This window comes from Fukomys damarensis, unplaced genomic scaffold, assembly GCF_012274545.1.
Source record: "Fukomys damarensis isolate Sample0158 unplaced genomic scaffold, DMR_v1.0_HiC HiC_scaffold_31, whole genome shotgun sequence".
In the NCBI taxonomy this organism is placed as follows: Eukaryota; Metazoa; Chordata; class Mammalia; order Rodentia; family Bathyergidae; genus Fukomys; species Fukomys damarensis.
In genome coordinates, this window is record NW_022900943.1 from 23645129 (window position 1) to 23660337 (window position 15209).

A 15209-nucleotide genomic window follows, 5' to 3' on the forward strand; every position below is an offset into this window, starting at 1 on the left:
TATAATGTTGTGAGAGTATTTTTGAGCAAGCTAAAACTTATTCCATACTGGTAATTTATCTTCTCAGCTTTACTTTCAAAGAATTAAAAAAAAAAAATGGGTAATCTGGCCCATTAGGCCTCACTCTTCTTTGATGCACAAATCTGTTAAAGGAACAAAGTTTTCTTTTAATCAAAATTTTAGCCAAGACTTTTCTTTAATTAGTAACTCATTTTCTGTTGGAAAGCTGATAGGATTGACCCTTGAGCTCCCGTAATCTGTAGTTGTCTTCTTGAACATGTTGATTCAAGTTCTTTTATCAGACAGCTTCTCTGAATTCTTATTTCTCAATTTACTTTTCAACCAGTACTGAGATTACTTCTAGTGATCGGAGGACAGTTTGGGGGTCATTTTATACTATCTCTCTGCAAACAAGTTGGGTTCTTTCAGCAAGTGCTCAAAAAATGTGTGTTGATATAAGGCGAGGAAAGATCCAGTTCTACTTCTTTGTATTTCAAATTCATAAAACTGATTTTGGCTAGTCCTAAAAGGTGTTGATGACTTAAACTATCTTCTGGTGAAAATTAAAATTCTGAAGTTATATGAGAGATGGTGGCATCTGGAATGCTTCTCTTCCTTAATTTTGGTTGGCAGTGAACTTGGCCAGGAAATTAATTGAGGAAAGGGAATGATTCTTAGCAAACCAGTGATGAGAAGACTCAAAAAGAAGAAAATGCTTAAATTGCTTGGGGGAAGAGAAAGCAATAATTATCTTCAGATGGGCTGCACATGTACATCCATGTGACTTCCCAGTCTCCAGTGTAGGAAATCTCCAGTAGACTGCCTCTGCCTGGGCATGGAATTGTATCTAGGTTGGTGATCTATAGTCCAAGAAGCAAATGGCACAGCTGAAAGAGCTGCTGCGCACCAGATGAAGTCAAATTACCGTGAGACACGTAGAGTGAAACTGCTAATTCCAGGAACATGATTTGATGACTTAATTGCATAGGTCAGAATCAAAATTGGGTCCAGAATACAAGGGTGTTATTTTTTTATGGTGCTGACATGGACAAACTTCGAAAATGCTTTTATTGATTATTCTTTTCTTAATTAGAAGAACCTGATGAGAAATCTAATTTCTTTCTTTCTGCCGAAAGAAATGTGTTAGTTTGTCTCAATGGTGTCTATTGAAATGTTTACTACAAGGTTTACAGAATGATATTAAAAGATAATTTAGAAGAAATGTAGCTTTTGTTTACTTTCTTTCCTCTCTTAGTTTCCTGGTGAGTTGAATTTGACTCATGTAAAAATGGAATTAAAGTGTTTGAAGGGGGGGAGGGGAAGGGGAAGGGAAGGTGAAGGGAGGGTGGGGACAAGGGGAAAAAATGAGAACCAAGACCTGGCATGTAAAGGTACAAGATCCCAGTGATGAATGTAACTGTACTGTCTACCTAGAATGTACCAATAAATTAAATTTAAAAAAATATGCCTACTGGTATAGGCGTTCTGATCCAGACATACTAAATTAGCATGTCTGAAGTAAAGCAAAGAAGATTATGCCTGGGTAGCATAGAACTGTGCTCCCCTAATGATCTCTTTGCATGGTTTTCTGAAACTTGGTTAAATTAATGTCTTCAAAACTCGGTGCTTACATTTGTTATTAGTAGATAAGATTATTAGATACAGAAATCATTCTTTCTTTTCAGTGAACTAAAAGAAATTCAGCAGGACTTTTACCAAGTTAAGTATAGCAGGCCTACAGAAAAATGTTTTTAGCTCATTTCTGTTCTGCTGAAACTTGTACTATGGATCCTGGGCCCCTCTGCATACTACATAAGTGCAGACACACAAACAGTGGGAATGTTTTTGTAATCCTTGCTTACTTTGAATCAGGTGATCTTTGCGAAGTTGTTGGAAAGAAATCTCATAGACCACCAAGTTAAAATGAACCTGAAACATAATTCAAGTCCTTAGTGCATGCTCAATACTAATCTTATGTATTTTCTGTAACCAGAAATACACTGTACTCAGATGGTCTTGCCTGTAATGAGGTGTCCCTTTCCAAATACTTCCTTGTACTGTACATCATCAAAAACTTATGTCACTTGGTCTAAATACTAAGTTGAGAACCATATCTCATTTCTATTTCATACCCTTATACTGTAAGCATCATGGGTATCTTTTGGAAAATTTAAGCAAAAGTCAAGAGAATAATGTAATGAACACTCATGACCCCGTTACCAACTTTGATAATTATCAACTCAAGGCCAATATTCTTTCATTTATTGTCCCTCTACTCTGGTTATCTTAAAGCCAATAACAAACTTTATTATAACATGTTCTAGTATGTATCTCTGTAAGATAAGAACCATTCTTTTTCACAATAAAACCATAACATCATTATATGTAGAAATTTAAAGATAACTTCTTTATACATTCAAATATCTAGTCAGTTTTCAAATTTTCCCTCCTGGCTTCATAATTTTTCTTTTTGCAATTTATTTGGGTTGGATTCAAATAAAGCTGAAACATTATGATTGATTGGTAATATCTTAAGTCCTCTATATCCTTTAGACTCCTGTTTCTTTTTCTTTTGAAAAATTTCCATTGAAGAATCTAGGCTATTTCATGCTTTGTGATCGGGATTTTGCTGGCTGCATTTTCATGTTGTCACTTAGCAAGGTCTATCCCTGATAGTGTTGGTATTTTGGTAGAGAGTAAGAGCTGAAGACTCCAACTTCAGTCTGATTTTTGAGAGTGTTTGGGAGGACTACTACTCGGTTGATGGTGTTCTCCTCTGTATGCTCCTGAAAGTACACCCTAGCATTTCTGCTTGTCTTTCATTGTCCTTGGTAGCAATATTGCCTAGGCTCTTTTTGTTAACAATTTTTAAAAATTTTATTAGCATATGTTAGTACTGCATAATAAACACTCTGATTGTGGGGTATTGGTTCCTATACACATCGAATCGTGATCATTTTCACTTTCTAATCCCCACCCCGCCATCTCATCTTTCCTTATCCTGTGATCCTCTTTCCATTTCCATGAATCTCTCTCCCTGCTTCTATTATTTTTGTTTCATTTTACTATTTAAGTCATTGATACTCTGGGTTTTTCACATGAGAGAAACCGTGCTGTGTTTAACCTTCTGTGTCTGATTTATTTCACTTTACGTTATAGACCTGAGGTGCATCCGTCATCCCACCAATAACTCACATGTATCCTCCTTTATGGCTGAGTAGTACCCCTTGTGTATAAACACCACATTTTCTTTATCCATTCATCTAGTGGTGGTCATATAGGCTCCTCCCAAGATTTACTTATTCATAAATTTTACCAAATAGGGGTACTCTCCTGTGATTGTCTCAGTTACTGCTAGAATACATTCATAAAGAGCTTATATGTAACTATTCCCAATTGTAAAATCTATTCTAAACGATTTTTAAAAATCACTCTCATCAGTTTTATATCTGTACTGCTTTTTGGCCTTTTGGCTAAGATCAAGTGTAATTTTACACCTGTATCTTTTTCTAATGCTCAAGGATGCTAGCTTAATTATTCTTTACTTTTACCTCACCCTGTATATTCAGCACTATTCAGAATAACAATATGACCACAAGTACTGTGATTACTGCAGATTGTTTAAGTATTACGTCATTCTTTTGTCCTTAAAACTGTATCTCGTGTATGTCCCGTGGTCAAATTGGTTGATCCAATTGCTTGAAATCCGCCCTCCCCCACAGCATTCCCTTTTCTTCCCTCCCTTCCTTCCTTCCTTCCTTCCTTCCTTCCTTCCTTCCTCTCTCTCTCTGTCTCTCTCTCTCTCTGTCTGTCTGTTTCTTTCTTTCTTTCTTCCTTCCTTCCTTCCTTCCTTCCTTCCTTTCTTTCTTTCTTTCTTCCTTCCTTCCTTCCTTCCTTCCTTCCTTCCTTCCTTCCTTCCTTCCTTCCTTCCTTCCTTCCTTCCTTCCTTCCTTCCTTCCTTCCTTCCTTCCTTCCTTCCTTCCTTCCTTCCTTCCTTCCTTCCTTCCTTCCTTCCTTCCTTCCTTCCTTCCTTCCTTCCTTCCTTCCTTCCTTCCTTCCTTCCTTCCTTCCTTTCTTTCTTTCTTTTTCTGGGCCTCAAACATGCAAGGCACGTGCTCTAACGCTGAGCTGAGCTCCTAACCTCCTGTTCCGTTTGGCAGCAATGATACTAACTCCACTAGATCTATACATCACAGCCTATAGTTACTTCCCCTAATGTACCTACTTTAGAAAAGACTGTATATCAAGACCCGCAGCTGCCTCCACCACCAGCCTGGAGTTCAGTGGCTTGCCGGTCTGTAGCCGGGGCAGCGGTGCCCTCACGGAGCCACGCCAGGGTGCTGGCACCTTGCCTTTATTCGCAGACTAACTTTCTCACTCTCACACTACGGGCGACAGGACAGGACTGTTGAGGTGCTGAGCTTCTGGACCAACACTGACTCCCCATTCCTGCTGCTGCCCAAAGTGGAGATGGAAGCCCTGGGACTGGCTTCCATGGATCGCATGGGGAACAGGGGCTAATGCCGGAAACCATGCGATTTTCTCCATTTAACATGATGAATTACTCCTATGATGATTTTAAGAGCTTGGTCCCTTGTGTGGTGATAAAGTGTCTGGCTAACATTATGGGTTCCTCACCTGCAAAAGCTGCAAAAGATTTTTTAAGTGAACAGTTCAAAATAATCAGAGGTACACATGTATAGAAAACCAGAATTGCCAAATTGACAAAACTCAAAGAAAACGTTGTCCATGTTGTCCATTTCAAAAATGTCTGGGTGTTGGAATGAAGTGGTAAGAGCTGACCGAATGCATGGAGGAAGGAATAAGTTTGGGGCAATCTATAAGAGAGACAGGGCCCTGAAGCAACAGAAAAAGGCCTCATCCAAGCCAATGGACTTAAGCTAGACACTGTGTCTCAGGTGATCCAAGCAATGTCCTCTGACTTGACTATCACCGCTGCCATTCGGAACATCCACTCTGCCTCTGAAGGCCTACCTCTTAACGATGCTGCCTTGCCTCCTACAGACTATGACAGAAATCCTTTTCCATATTCCCAGTTAGCATGACAATGCCATCTCAGGGAAACCTTCAAGGTTACCAAATATATGGCCATTTTCCTAACAGGGCCATCGAGTCTGAGTACCCAGACCCCTACACCAGCTCGCTTGCGCCCATCATGGGCTCTTCCTATATGGGTGGTTACCAGACCTGCTCCTTATTGAAGCATCCACATCCAATACTGGAATTTTCAAAGTGTGAGCCAGGTGAGCCTCAAGTACAAGCCAAAATCACGGCCTGGTTGCAGCAAGAGCAGGCCAACCGAAGCAAGTGTGAAAAGCTGAGCACATTTGGGCTTATGTGCACAATGGCAGACCAAACCCTCCTCTCCATTGTTGAGTGGCCGGGAGTAGCATCTTCTTCTGAGAATTTAAGGTTGATGATGCTTCAGGATTGCTGGAGTAATCTCTGAATCCTCGATCGTGTTTACTGATAAGCAGTCCATGGAAAGGAAGGGTTGATCTTCCTGGTCACGGGGCAACAGGTGGACTTTGTGTATTAGCATCGCAAGTTAGCGCTACGCTCAGCAACCTTTGTAAGCCACACACAGGAGCTGGCAGGAAACTTCGGACCCTATAGTCGGATCAGTGAGAGTTTGTGTGTCTAAAGTTCTTGGTGCTCTTTAGGTTCGATGTCAAAAGTTTCAAGAACTTCCGTCTGATCTGAGGTTTGCAGGAACAAATCGACATGGCCCTGCTAGACTACACACTTTGTAACCACCTGCCCCAAGGAGACAAGTTTGGGCAGCTAACTGCTTTGACTGCCGTAAATCTGGGTGATTGGCATGCAGGCTGAAGAATACCTCTACTACAAGGACCTGAATGGGGGTGTGCCCTGTAATAACCTCGGAATGTTGCTTGCAAAAAGAGAGTAAGTCACAACCCTAGGAGTGCTGCTTTCAGGACAAAAAGAGATTGGAGTGGGGAGGAAAAACAAAATACTCTGAACTGCTCCAAGCAACACTAATTAAAAACTTGGTTTCAAGATGTTGAATTAAAAAAACATAATAATCAGAATACTTAATAGCAAATACATGATGTATCAGGGTATTTGTACTGCAAACTGAATCAAAGTCTTCGCATCCCCAAGGAGTTCATATGAAATACACTGTAAGGGAGTGCATTGAACTCACGGGTGGATTCTAACACTTTGTCAGAATAAAAACGCACAGAACAGTTCTTGTATATTTAAGCCGATCTCCGCTGTGAAGAAATTTGGGAAGTAATCTGTGTTATTAATTAGGCTGGTTCCGTGGGGGGTTTGATTTTACCGAATGCCTCTATGGGGAAGCTGAACTGAAACAATTCTCAAAAATGCATCAGTCGTGCCTGTGACTGCTCCTCGGTCTTCTTCCAAAGGCCCCCGCACTTTTCCCCCACGACCACGGACTGTGTACTGAGGACTTGTGCTCAGACACACCCTGTAGTAGCTCCACAAAATCATGAATTCTGAATATCTGTGCTGTAGACCTGCAGACAGCTATTAAGAGCAGTCTGTAAATACATCAGCTTGCCATTTAAAATATGCTCTGGTTTGTCATGTGTTCATGATCGTGGGGAAAAAAAGCAGGCAGTGTCCCTCTTGTACCATATATAAGCATTACTTAATATTAAGGGATATGACTAGAAATTTTTAAGCAAATGCTCCATAACTAAAGCAACTTAGATCTTATTTCTGCCCCTGTTGCTGAAATGTGGCTTTGGCATTGATGAATTTCACAAGAATTTCTGGCCAAAATAAGATTTTTTTTTTATACCAGGGGTAGAACTTGGGTTCTTGTGTTTGCGAGGCAGGCGCTGGAACCACTGAGCTAAATCCCTGGCCCTAAAATTAAGATATTAAACATCTTTTGCTGCAATGTCAAACAGTCACAGTGCTAAATAGTTGAACATAAAAACTGAAGCACATGAAGCTGTGCAAAATGGAAAAAAAAAAAAAAGATGAGCTGATAAAATGACCCAAAGTTCATTCTAATTGCAGATGAGAATGTCTTCAACTAGGGATGGAAACAGTGATTTTTTTTTTTTACATTTAGCCTGGAAAGATATCAAAGTAATTCAAATCTTTCTCAAAGGGGAAAGGAAGAGAGTGATACTGACCTTTCTAAGTCATAGGTCAAAGACATCTTTCCATAAATGTTTCTGATTTTGAATAGTTTGCTTATATTGTATATCATAGTTTCAACTTTAGAGAATTATGCTAATTTATTTTACCTTGGTTTCACCTTTGTATCAGAAATAGCCAAGACTGAAGAAACCAAATATATGCGTTTACCGTGGCATGTCTTCAAGTTAGTGAATGTAGTTCCGGGACATAGAAGGGTCTTAATGAATGAAAATCATCCACTTGATTAAATATCTGTAAAGCTTCATAATTATAATTCTTACTGTAGCTTATTTAGTATTGATTATCAGTTATTGTGACTTGTAGCTTCCTCTGTTTTCAAGTAAATTTAGCAAGGTAAGGTCTTACCTTGTTTTCCTTTCAAGCACTGTAAGTTGTATACCAAAGATACTAGTTATTGCTTCAGTGTGTCCAAAGAAGATTATTTTATTATTTTTGTGAATCACTTCTGATGCTCATCCACATGAAGGGTACGCTTTAGCCAAGCTGGGCATTGAGTTGTGCAGGGTCTTGGTCATCTCTTTTGTCCTTATGGCTCAAAGAGCAGTGAAAACTCACTGATCAGAGCTCAGATCCAAAGCATCGAGAGAATAGCTGCAGCATTGCTTCCCTTAGTTAAGGACCGAGCTGGCTAAAGGAGGTTGGAGAGGAATAGTGCAGTCAGTGGCTGATGGGCTCCATCACATGGGGGTAGCATGGGGGAGGCGAGGCGGAGGTTAGAATAGTTATTGGGAAGGTCTTTAACATTGCAAAAATGCCAAATCTTTGGATTCTTAAAAATCAGTGTTTTCTTACTTTAAATACACAATACTCCTCCCTGAAATTAAACCTGAAAAATGTAAAATATTGGTATGTTGTTCACCAGGTAGCTTACATCCCAAGAGTGGGTCACAAGTCAGGCAACACAGTCACATTTGTACTGCTGGTGAAAACAGGACAGAAGCTGATAAGCAAGATGGTGCTGCAGCTGTCTGTACCCCTTCCAAAATTGGCCAGTGAATTTCTCTGATGTGAGTCGTTAACCTGTTTGTAACCAGACATTGACTTAGCCAGATGCCTTATCAGTCATAGGACTTATTAGTAAAGACAGACTCAAACATAAAGGTGTTTTACTTAGCTTGGTTCATTATAGTTGGGCTCTGTTTAACAGACAATCTGTAACGTCTGGATATTTATATTACTTATCAAGCAATGTTTAGAGTGTGAAGTCAGTTACATGTTGACATTTTCTTACTGTATCAGTGAAATATACATTCTCATGTCAGTTCTTACCAGGAATTTCTCAACAAAATGGAATTTTTTTCAGTATTTCAATAAATATTGATATGTCCAGCCTGACAAAAAAAAAGAATGTGTTAAATTTGCCATTCATTATTTGTTTGAAAGATGCAATAAAACAGAATTAGAACCATTTCTAACTGTAGAATTTTGTCCAAGAAAATGAAAGATTAAAGAGATCTGTAATGATCAAATCTGGTTCATTCTGGACAAGAAAAAGGGAAAGTGCACTGAGCAAATCATTTAAACTAGTTGTACACACTAATGAGCATTGAATTTGTTCTATCCTCCCAAGACTTAAGAACTAGGAGTTACTACAGGCTGTTCAATAAAGGCATCAATTTAATATGTGACAAAAGGGAAAATGAAGGAAAGAAACAAGAAATAGTAAGTCCAACAGGAAAAAAGTAAATTGGTAATGATTTTATTCATTTAATGACTTATTGAGCTCCTCCTAAGTCACTCAGCTGGAGATAATAAATAGGAAAATGTTACTAATTTTGCCCACTAGGAGGTCATAGTCAAATTAGGAAATAGCTAACTTTATGTTATATCTAAGAGTGTAACACAGGTATGCACAAAATCTGCAAGTAGATGTAAGCCTTTTGATGTTGTTATAATCTTTGGGTTGATCACATGGGCCTCGTATTCCTAATGTGGAAATAGACACCTGTTGAAATTAAGTCATGATACGGGAGAGGGTTTCTTTGCAGACAAATTGAATGATTTCCATAAAAACTATTTCTCATTACTTCTAAGAATTGTTAACTGGTACTTCCAAAGTGAAGTCATTCAGGACATACGATTTGAAGAAACTGAAAAAGGTTTCTTGACTGCTGGGCTTCTCAGAGACTTTATTACCCTAGCATTCTTTCAGAATTGACAGGAGAGGGATGTGAATAGTTAGCATTTGTTTGCACATTTGTTTTAACTGAGATTTAGTAGTGAATGATCAGAAAATTCAATCACTTTTCTTGGAGGAAAGCATAGAAGGAGGGAATTTATCAGCTCATCTAATTCCCAGCTGGAATACTTCACTGCATCCAGCAGGTCACTAATGTGTGTTTCTAGGAACTCAGTTCTTTTTACCACTCATTGTAGCTCTGAACCTTTCAGTTGCTGAATGCATTTTCAAACAAGCTTCTGCTCTTGGTTGCAAGATACCAGTTGTCCTTAGTTCCTGGTTTGCACTTAATAGAGAAATGAAAGCCTTAGTTTGCATTGGTATGCCAAGTGTCATGGCTTGTATATAGATGTCCCCCTAAAATTTCATACACTGACACATGGGGCTTTTCAGAGGTGGCTGGATCCAGAGTGTGTGAAGATAGATTGATTGAGGGTGTGTGATAGCTAAATCAGTCCACTGATTGGTGCAGCATAGTTCTGAGTGTGGATAATGGGAAGGTCCATGCTTGGTGTAGACTGCTGCTGCTGCTTTCTGCCTGCCCTGCCATGAACTATTTCTCCTGTGTGATACCCCTCTGCCATTCTGCCCTGCCTTAGAGCCAGTAGATTATGGACTGAATCCACTACAAACTGAGCTAAAATAAATCTGTCTTTCCTTAATAGTGTTGGGTATTTTGTCCCAGCAACAAAAAAGTAACTAAGACACCGGGAAAGATTCTTGGTGTGCACTGTCTTCTTGAGTTCTCCTCAGCTCTTTCTGTATTGTGTTGTTTCCTGATCACTGAGCCACGGTGTCCTTTGTGAATACCTCTTGGATAGTAATTTAAATTACTTAGAGGGAGAGTAGTATGCAAGAGAGAGCAAGAGCCTGCATTGTGATATACCCCATTGCATCAAAATTCTCAGTGTCTGAGGAGGCATTTTTGTCAGAGGTGTTTCATGGTGCGAGGGAAAGTGGCTGTAGATGAAAAGCACTCAGCAAACAGCCATCTGGAGGTGACAGCTGGTGTGCTCCCTGAGGCCATGCTCCCTGTTGGTCACAGTGGTAGTGAGTGGTCTGCAGGTGGTGACTTGGCTTACATTTGACTCCTGGTGCTGCTGGATGCAATCTCTTCTTCTTTAGTTGTGTACCAGTCTATCATTCATAAAGTCTATTCTGTACCCTATAGTGCCTAACCTAAGATAATTGAAGAAAAATTATATCTTTAATGTTTTTTACCACTAGTAGTTTTTTTGATAAATTTGAAATCACATACAAATTCAAAGAATAGTATAATGAACATATACACTTTAGTTATCTGTGTTTGCTAAGAATTAATATTTTTGTACATACACATGGATATACTCACACTTTTCCCACTGAGCTCTGAAAGTACATTGCAGACATTTAGCAAATGCATTTCTATATATTTCAGGATGCATCTGAAAAGGGGAAAAACATTCTTCTATATAACCAAAATACTATCCTTACTTGTAGAAAAATTAATGATTTTATCAGATTTGCTGTCCATATTCACATTTTCCCAGTTGTCACATTGGTGTATTTTATCGGTCTGTTTTTGATGTAGAACCCAAGATGACACATTGTTGTTATTTGTGCCACCTCTTGACCCCTGTCCCATGCATGTAGAGGAGCTTCCTTGTTTTGCTGAGGATTTAATGGGCTGGGGAGGGACGGGGGCCCTTCCTTCACATCTATGAGTTTGTGAGGTCGTGCTGGTAGGTGGTAGAATGAATCACCCTTTGGATTTGTGTGATGATTGTTTTGGAATCTGAATGAGGAGCTTACATTGTTGGCTCAAGTGTACCCAGATAAGATTGCACCCTCTTCAGTGCTTCAAATCAGGTGGTGTACTATTGGAAGTCCCATTTTTTTAATGATATGCATTTATTCATTTGTTTTAGGAGGTGATATCTACTAAATTTCTTTATTATAGAGATAGATACAGATTTTCTTTATAATTCATAGTGATAAGAAATCTCATAGGTGATAATTTTGAGACATGTGAACACCCTTTTTCTTGCCAACCTTTCCCCAAGGGTTTAGTATTTATTGATTCCTGTCCAAGTCAATCATGACATCAGTGATTACCAAATGATTTTCTAATTCTGTGACACCTTCATTCGATTGCATGGATGTTTTTCAAATGTAGTAATTCATTGCTGATGTTACTCTGGTTCGTGTTGTACAGCGCCCCAAGTTTAATGAGAGTGAGACACTTTGTTAAGGTGACTCCCGAATCATTTTGAAAAATCCCCATCAGTTTTTTTTTTTTTTTAGCATTTTCTCCTTCATACAACAAATGTTTACTTTGGGGTTTTTTTCCACCCCAGACCTAGAAAGAGTTTTTCCCCCATTAGATGGTTCCATTTGATGAAGAATTGTATTTAAAACTCAAGCTACTGATGCTATTCTAAGCCCATTTTTGATGGACAAGCTAAAAGTCGAGTTAGCCTTAGTGTCCTTGAGAGATGGGTTCTAGTACTGAGAGATGAAAGTCCTCAGATGCCCAAGTCCTGCAAATGAAATGGCATAATATTTGTAATAAACTATATACCTCCACCTATGTCCTTTAAATCATCTCGATTACTTATGATACAATGAAAATGCTATGTAAATAGTTGCTATAATGTGTTGTTGAGAGAATAATGCAAAGAAAAAAATTATTCAGTACACATATAACATTTTTTGCCAGATATTTTTGATCTTCATTTGGTTAATCTACTAAGGCATAATACATGAACACTGAGGACTGACTGTATAATTTACAGTTTAGTGACACACCCACTTCCCATCCAGTATCCTAATTCTTCCTTTTCCCAACCATTTCATATTTCTGTCTGTTCCTTTCCATAAGAATTGTGGTTTTTAAAAATTAATAAATTTGCCATCATAAACACAAAAACATAGTAAAATTGCTACAATGCTATCCATATGAAGAGTTTCACCTACTTAAGTGAAATTCCAGATTTCTTTTGGCCCTTAGATTATGTTCAACTAAGTTGGTACAGACAGAGTACCTGGTTCAAACTTTGCTTGAATAATTTCTCCCCCCATGTTTATATTATTAATTAAGGGTAGGGTAATTTGTTTCTTTTCTGTTCAGTTTTAAATTCTCTTCCATTTCTATATATGTAATTTTATTAATTTACTTAATTATATTTTGAACTGTGTAAAATGTTAATGCTCAATGTACAAATATATAGAATATCACATGTTCATGTTTTGTTTTGTTCTTATAACTTAATATTCCTTGAAATCACTCCAGTTAGTTGATAGTGATCCTTATTCTTTTTCCCAGCTGTGCTGTGGCAGTTTCCATAGTTTATTTAATCAAGGAGCAGTTAGGTTGTTTCCAACGTTGTGTCATTACACATATCTCCAAACTGAGTAACCTATGCATGTATTTTTATTGTTGAAGGCATATTTTCAGTATAAATTCCTATCAGTGGGGTTGTTTAATCAAAAGCTAGAAGTAAACAAAATCATATTTGATATTGCCAAATCTCTCCCACTAGAGACTAGAACAGCTTACTCTTCCAGCATCCAAGGAGAAGCACTTTATCCCCTCACCTGGATGTCCTGTCAGTTTTGAAATGTTGCTGAACTTGAGAGATGAGAAGTAGTATCGCTGTATTTTAACTGGCACCACAGGCAAGACACTGCTTTGCCCCAATCCTTTACTCTGGGGCATTTGAATTACTTTCTTTTTGATGTGCATAAAACCGATAAAGGAGGAAACCAAAGAAGTCTTCTCAAAAGAACACAAGAACCTACTTAAAGAGTATCCTGCTTTCAAACTTGAGACAATTTGAGAGGCAAAAAAAGAAAAATGTCAGGGATGAATCATTGCTTTTGAAAAGAATTCATGAATTCATATTGATATTTAAAAAGGAAAGGGAATGAAGATGGAATTATAGAATTAGGAATTAGATTTTGCCTTGTGAGGCAAATCTAATGTACTTTTGATGTATTACAGAAGTTTAAGCTCATTTATGTTTACAGATACAACCAATAAATTTAATGTCAATTCTGTCATATTAGTTTATGTTGTCCAAATAAATTGTCCCTGAATTGTTGACTTAGAATTTTTGAGCTTCACAATGATATAAAGGCAATATGCATTCTTATTGGTCTTTGAAAGAACAATAGAAACTGTTCTCTGAATTTTGATCTTTTTCCCTACGAATAGCCAGTGGGATATTCTGTTGTGATGCTGGGCAGCAGAAGCCAGTCACAACCCCTAGATAGCCACACATTCGTAGAAGGGAAACAACCAATGCACTAGAGTGTGCCGTGTTGCGCATCTGTGATTCTTGGGAGTTTAGGTGTATCCAGTGCATTCTAAACTTGTGATATTTTCAACTTACAGTGGGTGAGTTGGGACATAGCCTCCTTGTCAGCTGAGAAGAATCTGTACAAGTGTGATCAAAATATACAGTAAATGATTACATTGTAAAAAATGCGTGACAGTAAAAGACACAGTGCCATTCATGCCCCTCAAAACCCTCCCCTCACTTTGAACACACTGTCTCATAGTTATTGCCACTTTCTGAAGCAGTTCTAGAAGTTCTCTTTCATAGTGTCTTTGTAAGGTGTGATAAAAAAATATAGTGACCGCTACTGCCAAGTCCCCCAAGAGAAAGGCGGGCTCATAAAAGTATTATTCCACCTTATTCACTCATTTATCATTGTGCTACATCTTACTCTTCCTCAAAGACAAAATGGATGTGAAAGGTAAGCATTTTTAATTAAATCAGAATGTCGAGGCACCCACAATGGGGCATCTAGGGATACTTTTTCTTTGCTCCTTTGCAACCATTTCTTCTAATCTTGGAGAAATTTTGTATTATTATTTTAGTAGTTACTGCAAGTAATTTTATATGCCCTTTAGTTCTTTTTTCTTAATTTAGGCATCTATATTTGGTTTGGTGTGTTTAAACTGTATCACTTGACTCATACCTGTTTGCTAGCTCATTCTTTTTTACCATTTCCTTTCTCCATTTTAATTCCATTGTTGTGTATGTAATTTCATTATAACATGTGTAGTTACTCTTCTTTTACCCTGACTCTCTCCTTTTTAAAATCTTAGCTTTACAATTAAGTATATTTCATGTTCACCGTTAGTTCTTTTTCCTGTTTTAGCTTCCCTGAGTGAAGTACATCCTCTCTTATATGAGATTCTACCCCCCCCCAGCCTGTGTTCTGCCAGGAGGAGATGAGCGGCTTGTGAGCATGCTAAGTTTCACTTGGATTTACAGCTGCATCCCATCTCTCCATCTCCTGACAGATCAGTGAAGGCATAAGATTGTCACAGGAGTGTAAAAACTACTGTCAACCATGCATGGGAGGCATCTAGGTTGCCTGCTTCATATGAAAATCGTAATTTCTGATGATCTGAGATGTAGCTGGGGTGGTAATGCTAGTTTGGGGGAAGTGATTATTATGTATTGCAAACATATTTTAAAAGAAACTTAAAAAAATACCTTGTCACCCCTCCTCCCTTTCCTGGAAAAATCACCTTCCACAGAACTAGTCCCTAGTGCCAAAAAAGTTGCATTTTATACCTTGGATGATGCTGAGCACAGAGTAAATGTAAAATATATGTTGAATTGAATCACTAATTTAGTCACAAACTTGGTGATTATATGTTATTTCCTAATAAAATGTGAAGATTTTTTTAAATGTTCATTACAATTTTATTCAATCTCAGTCCAAGTTGGATTAAAACATTTATTTTTGTGAGTTATATAAACTGATGCTATGCTTAATGATAGTATTCTTCTGGGACTGGGGATGTCGCTCAATGGTGTAGCACCTGCTTGGCAGAAAAAAATTATAT

The 15209-nt window shown here is 38.2% G+C and overlaps 1 protein-coding gene and 1 pseudogene across 2 annotated transcripts in view; both read left to right on the top strand.

Annotated features, from left to right (window-relative positions):
• Window positions 1-15209, top strand: part of Pcsk5 (proprotein convertase subtilisin/kexin type 5) — a 410777-nt gene that overhangs the window by 97723 nt on the left and 297845 nt on the right. The gene's annotated exons all lie outside the window — the stretch shown is intronic.
• On the top strand, window positions 4456-5932 carry LOC104863201 (annotated as a pseudogene).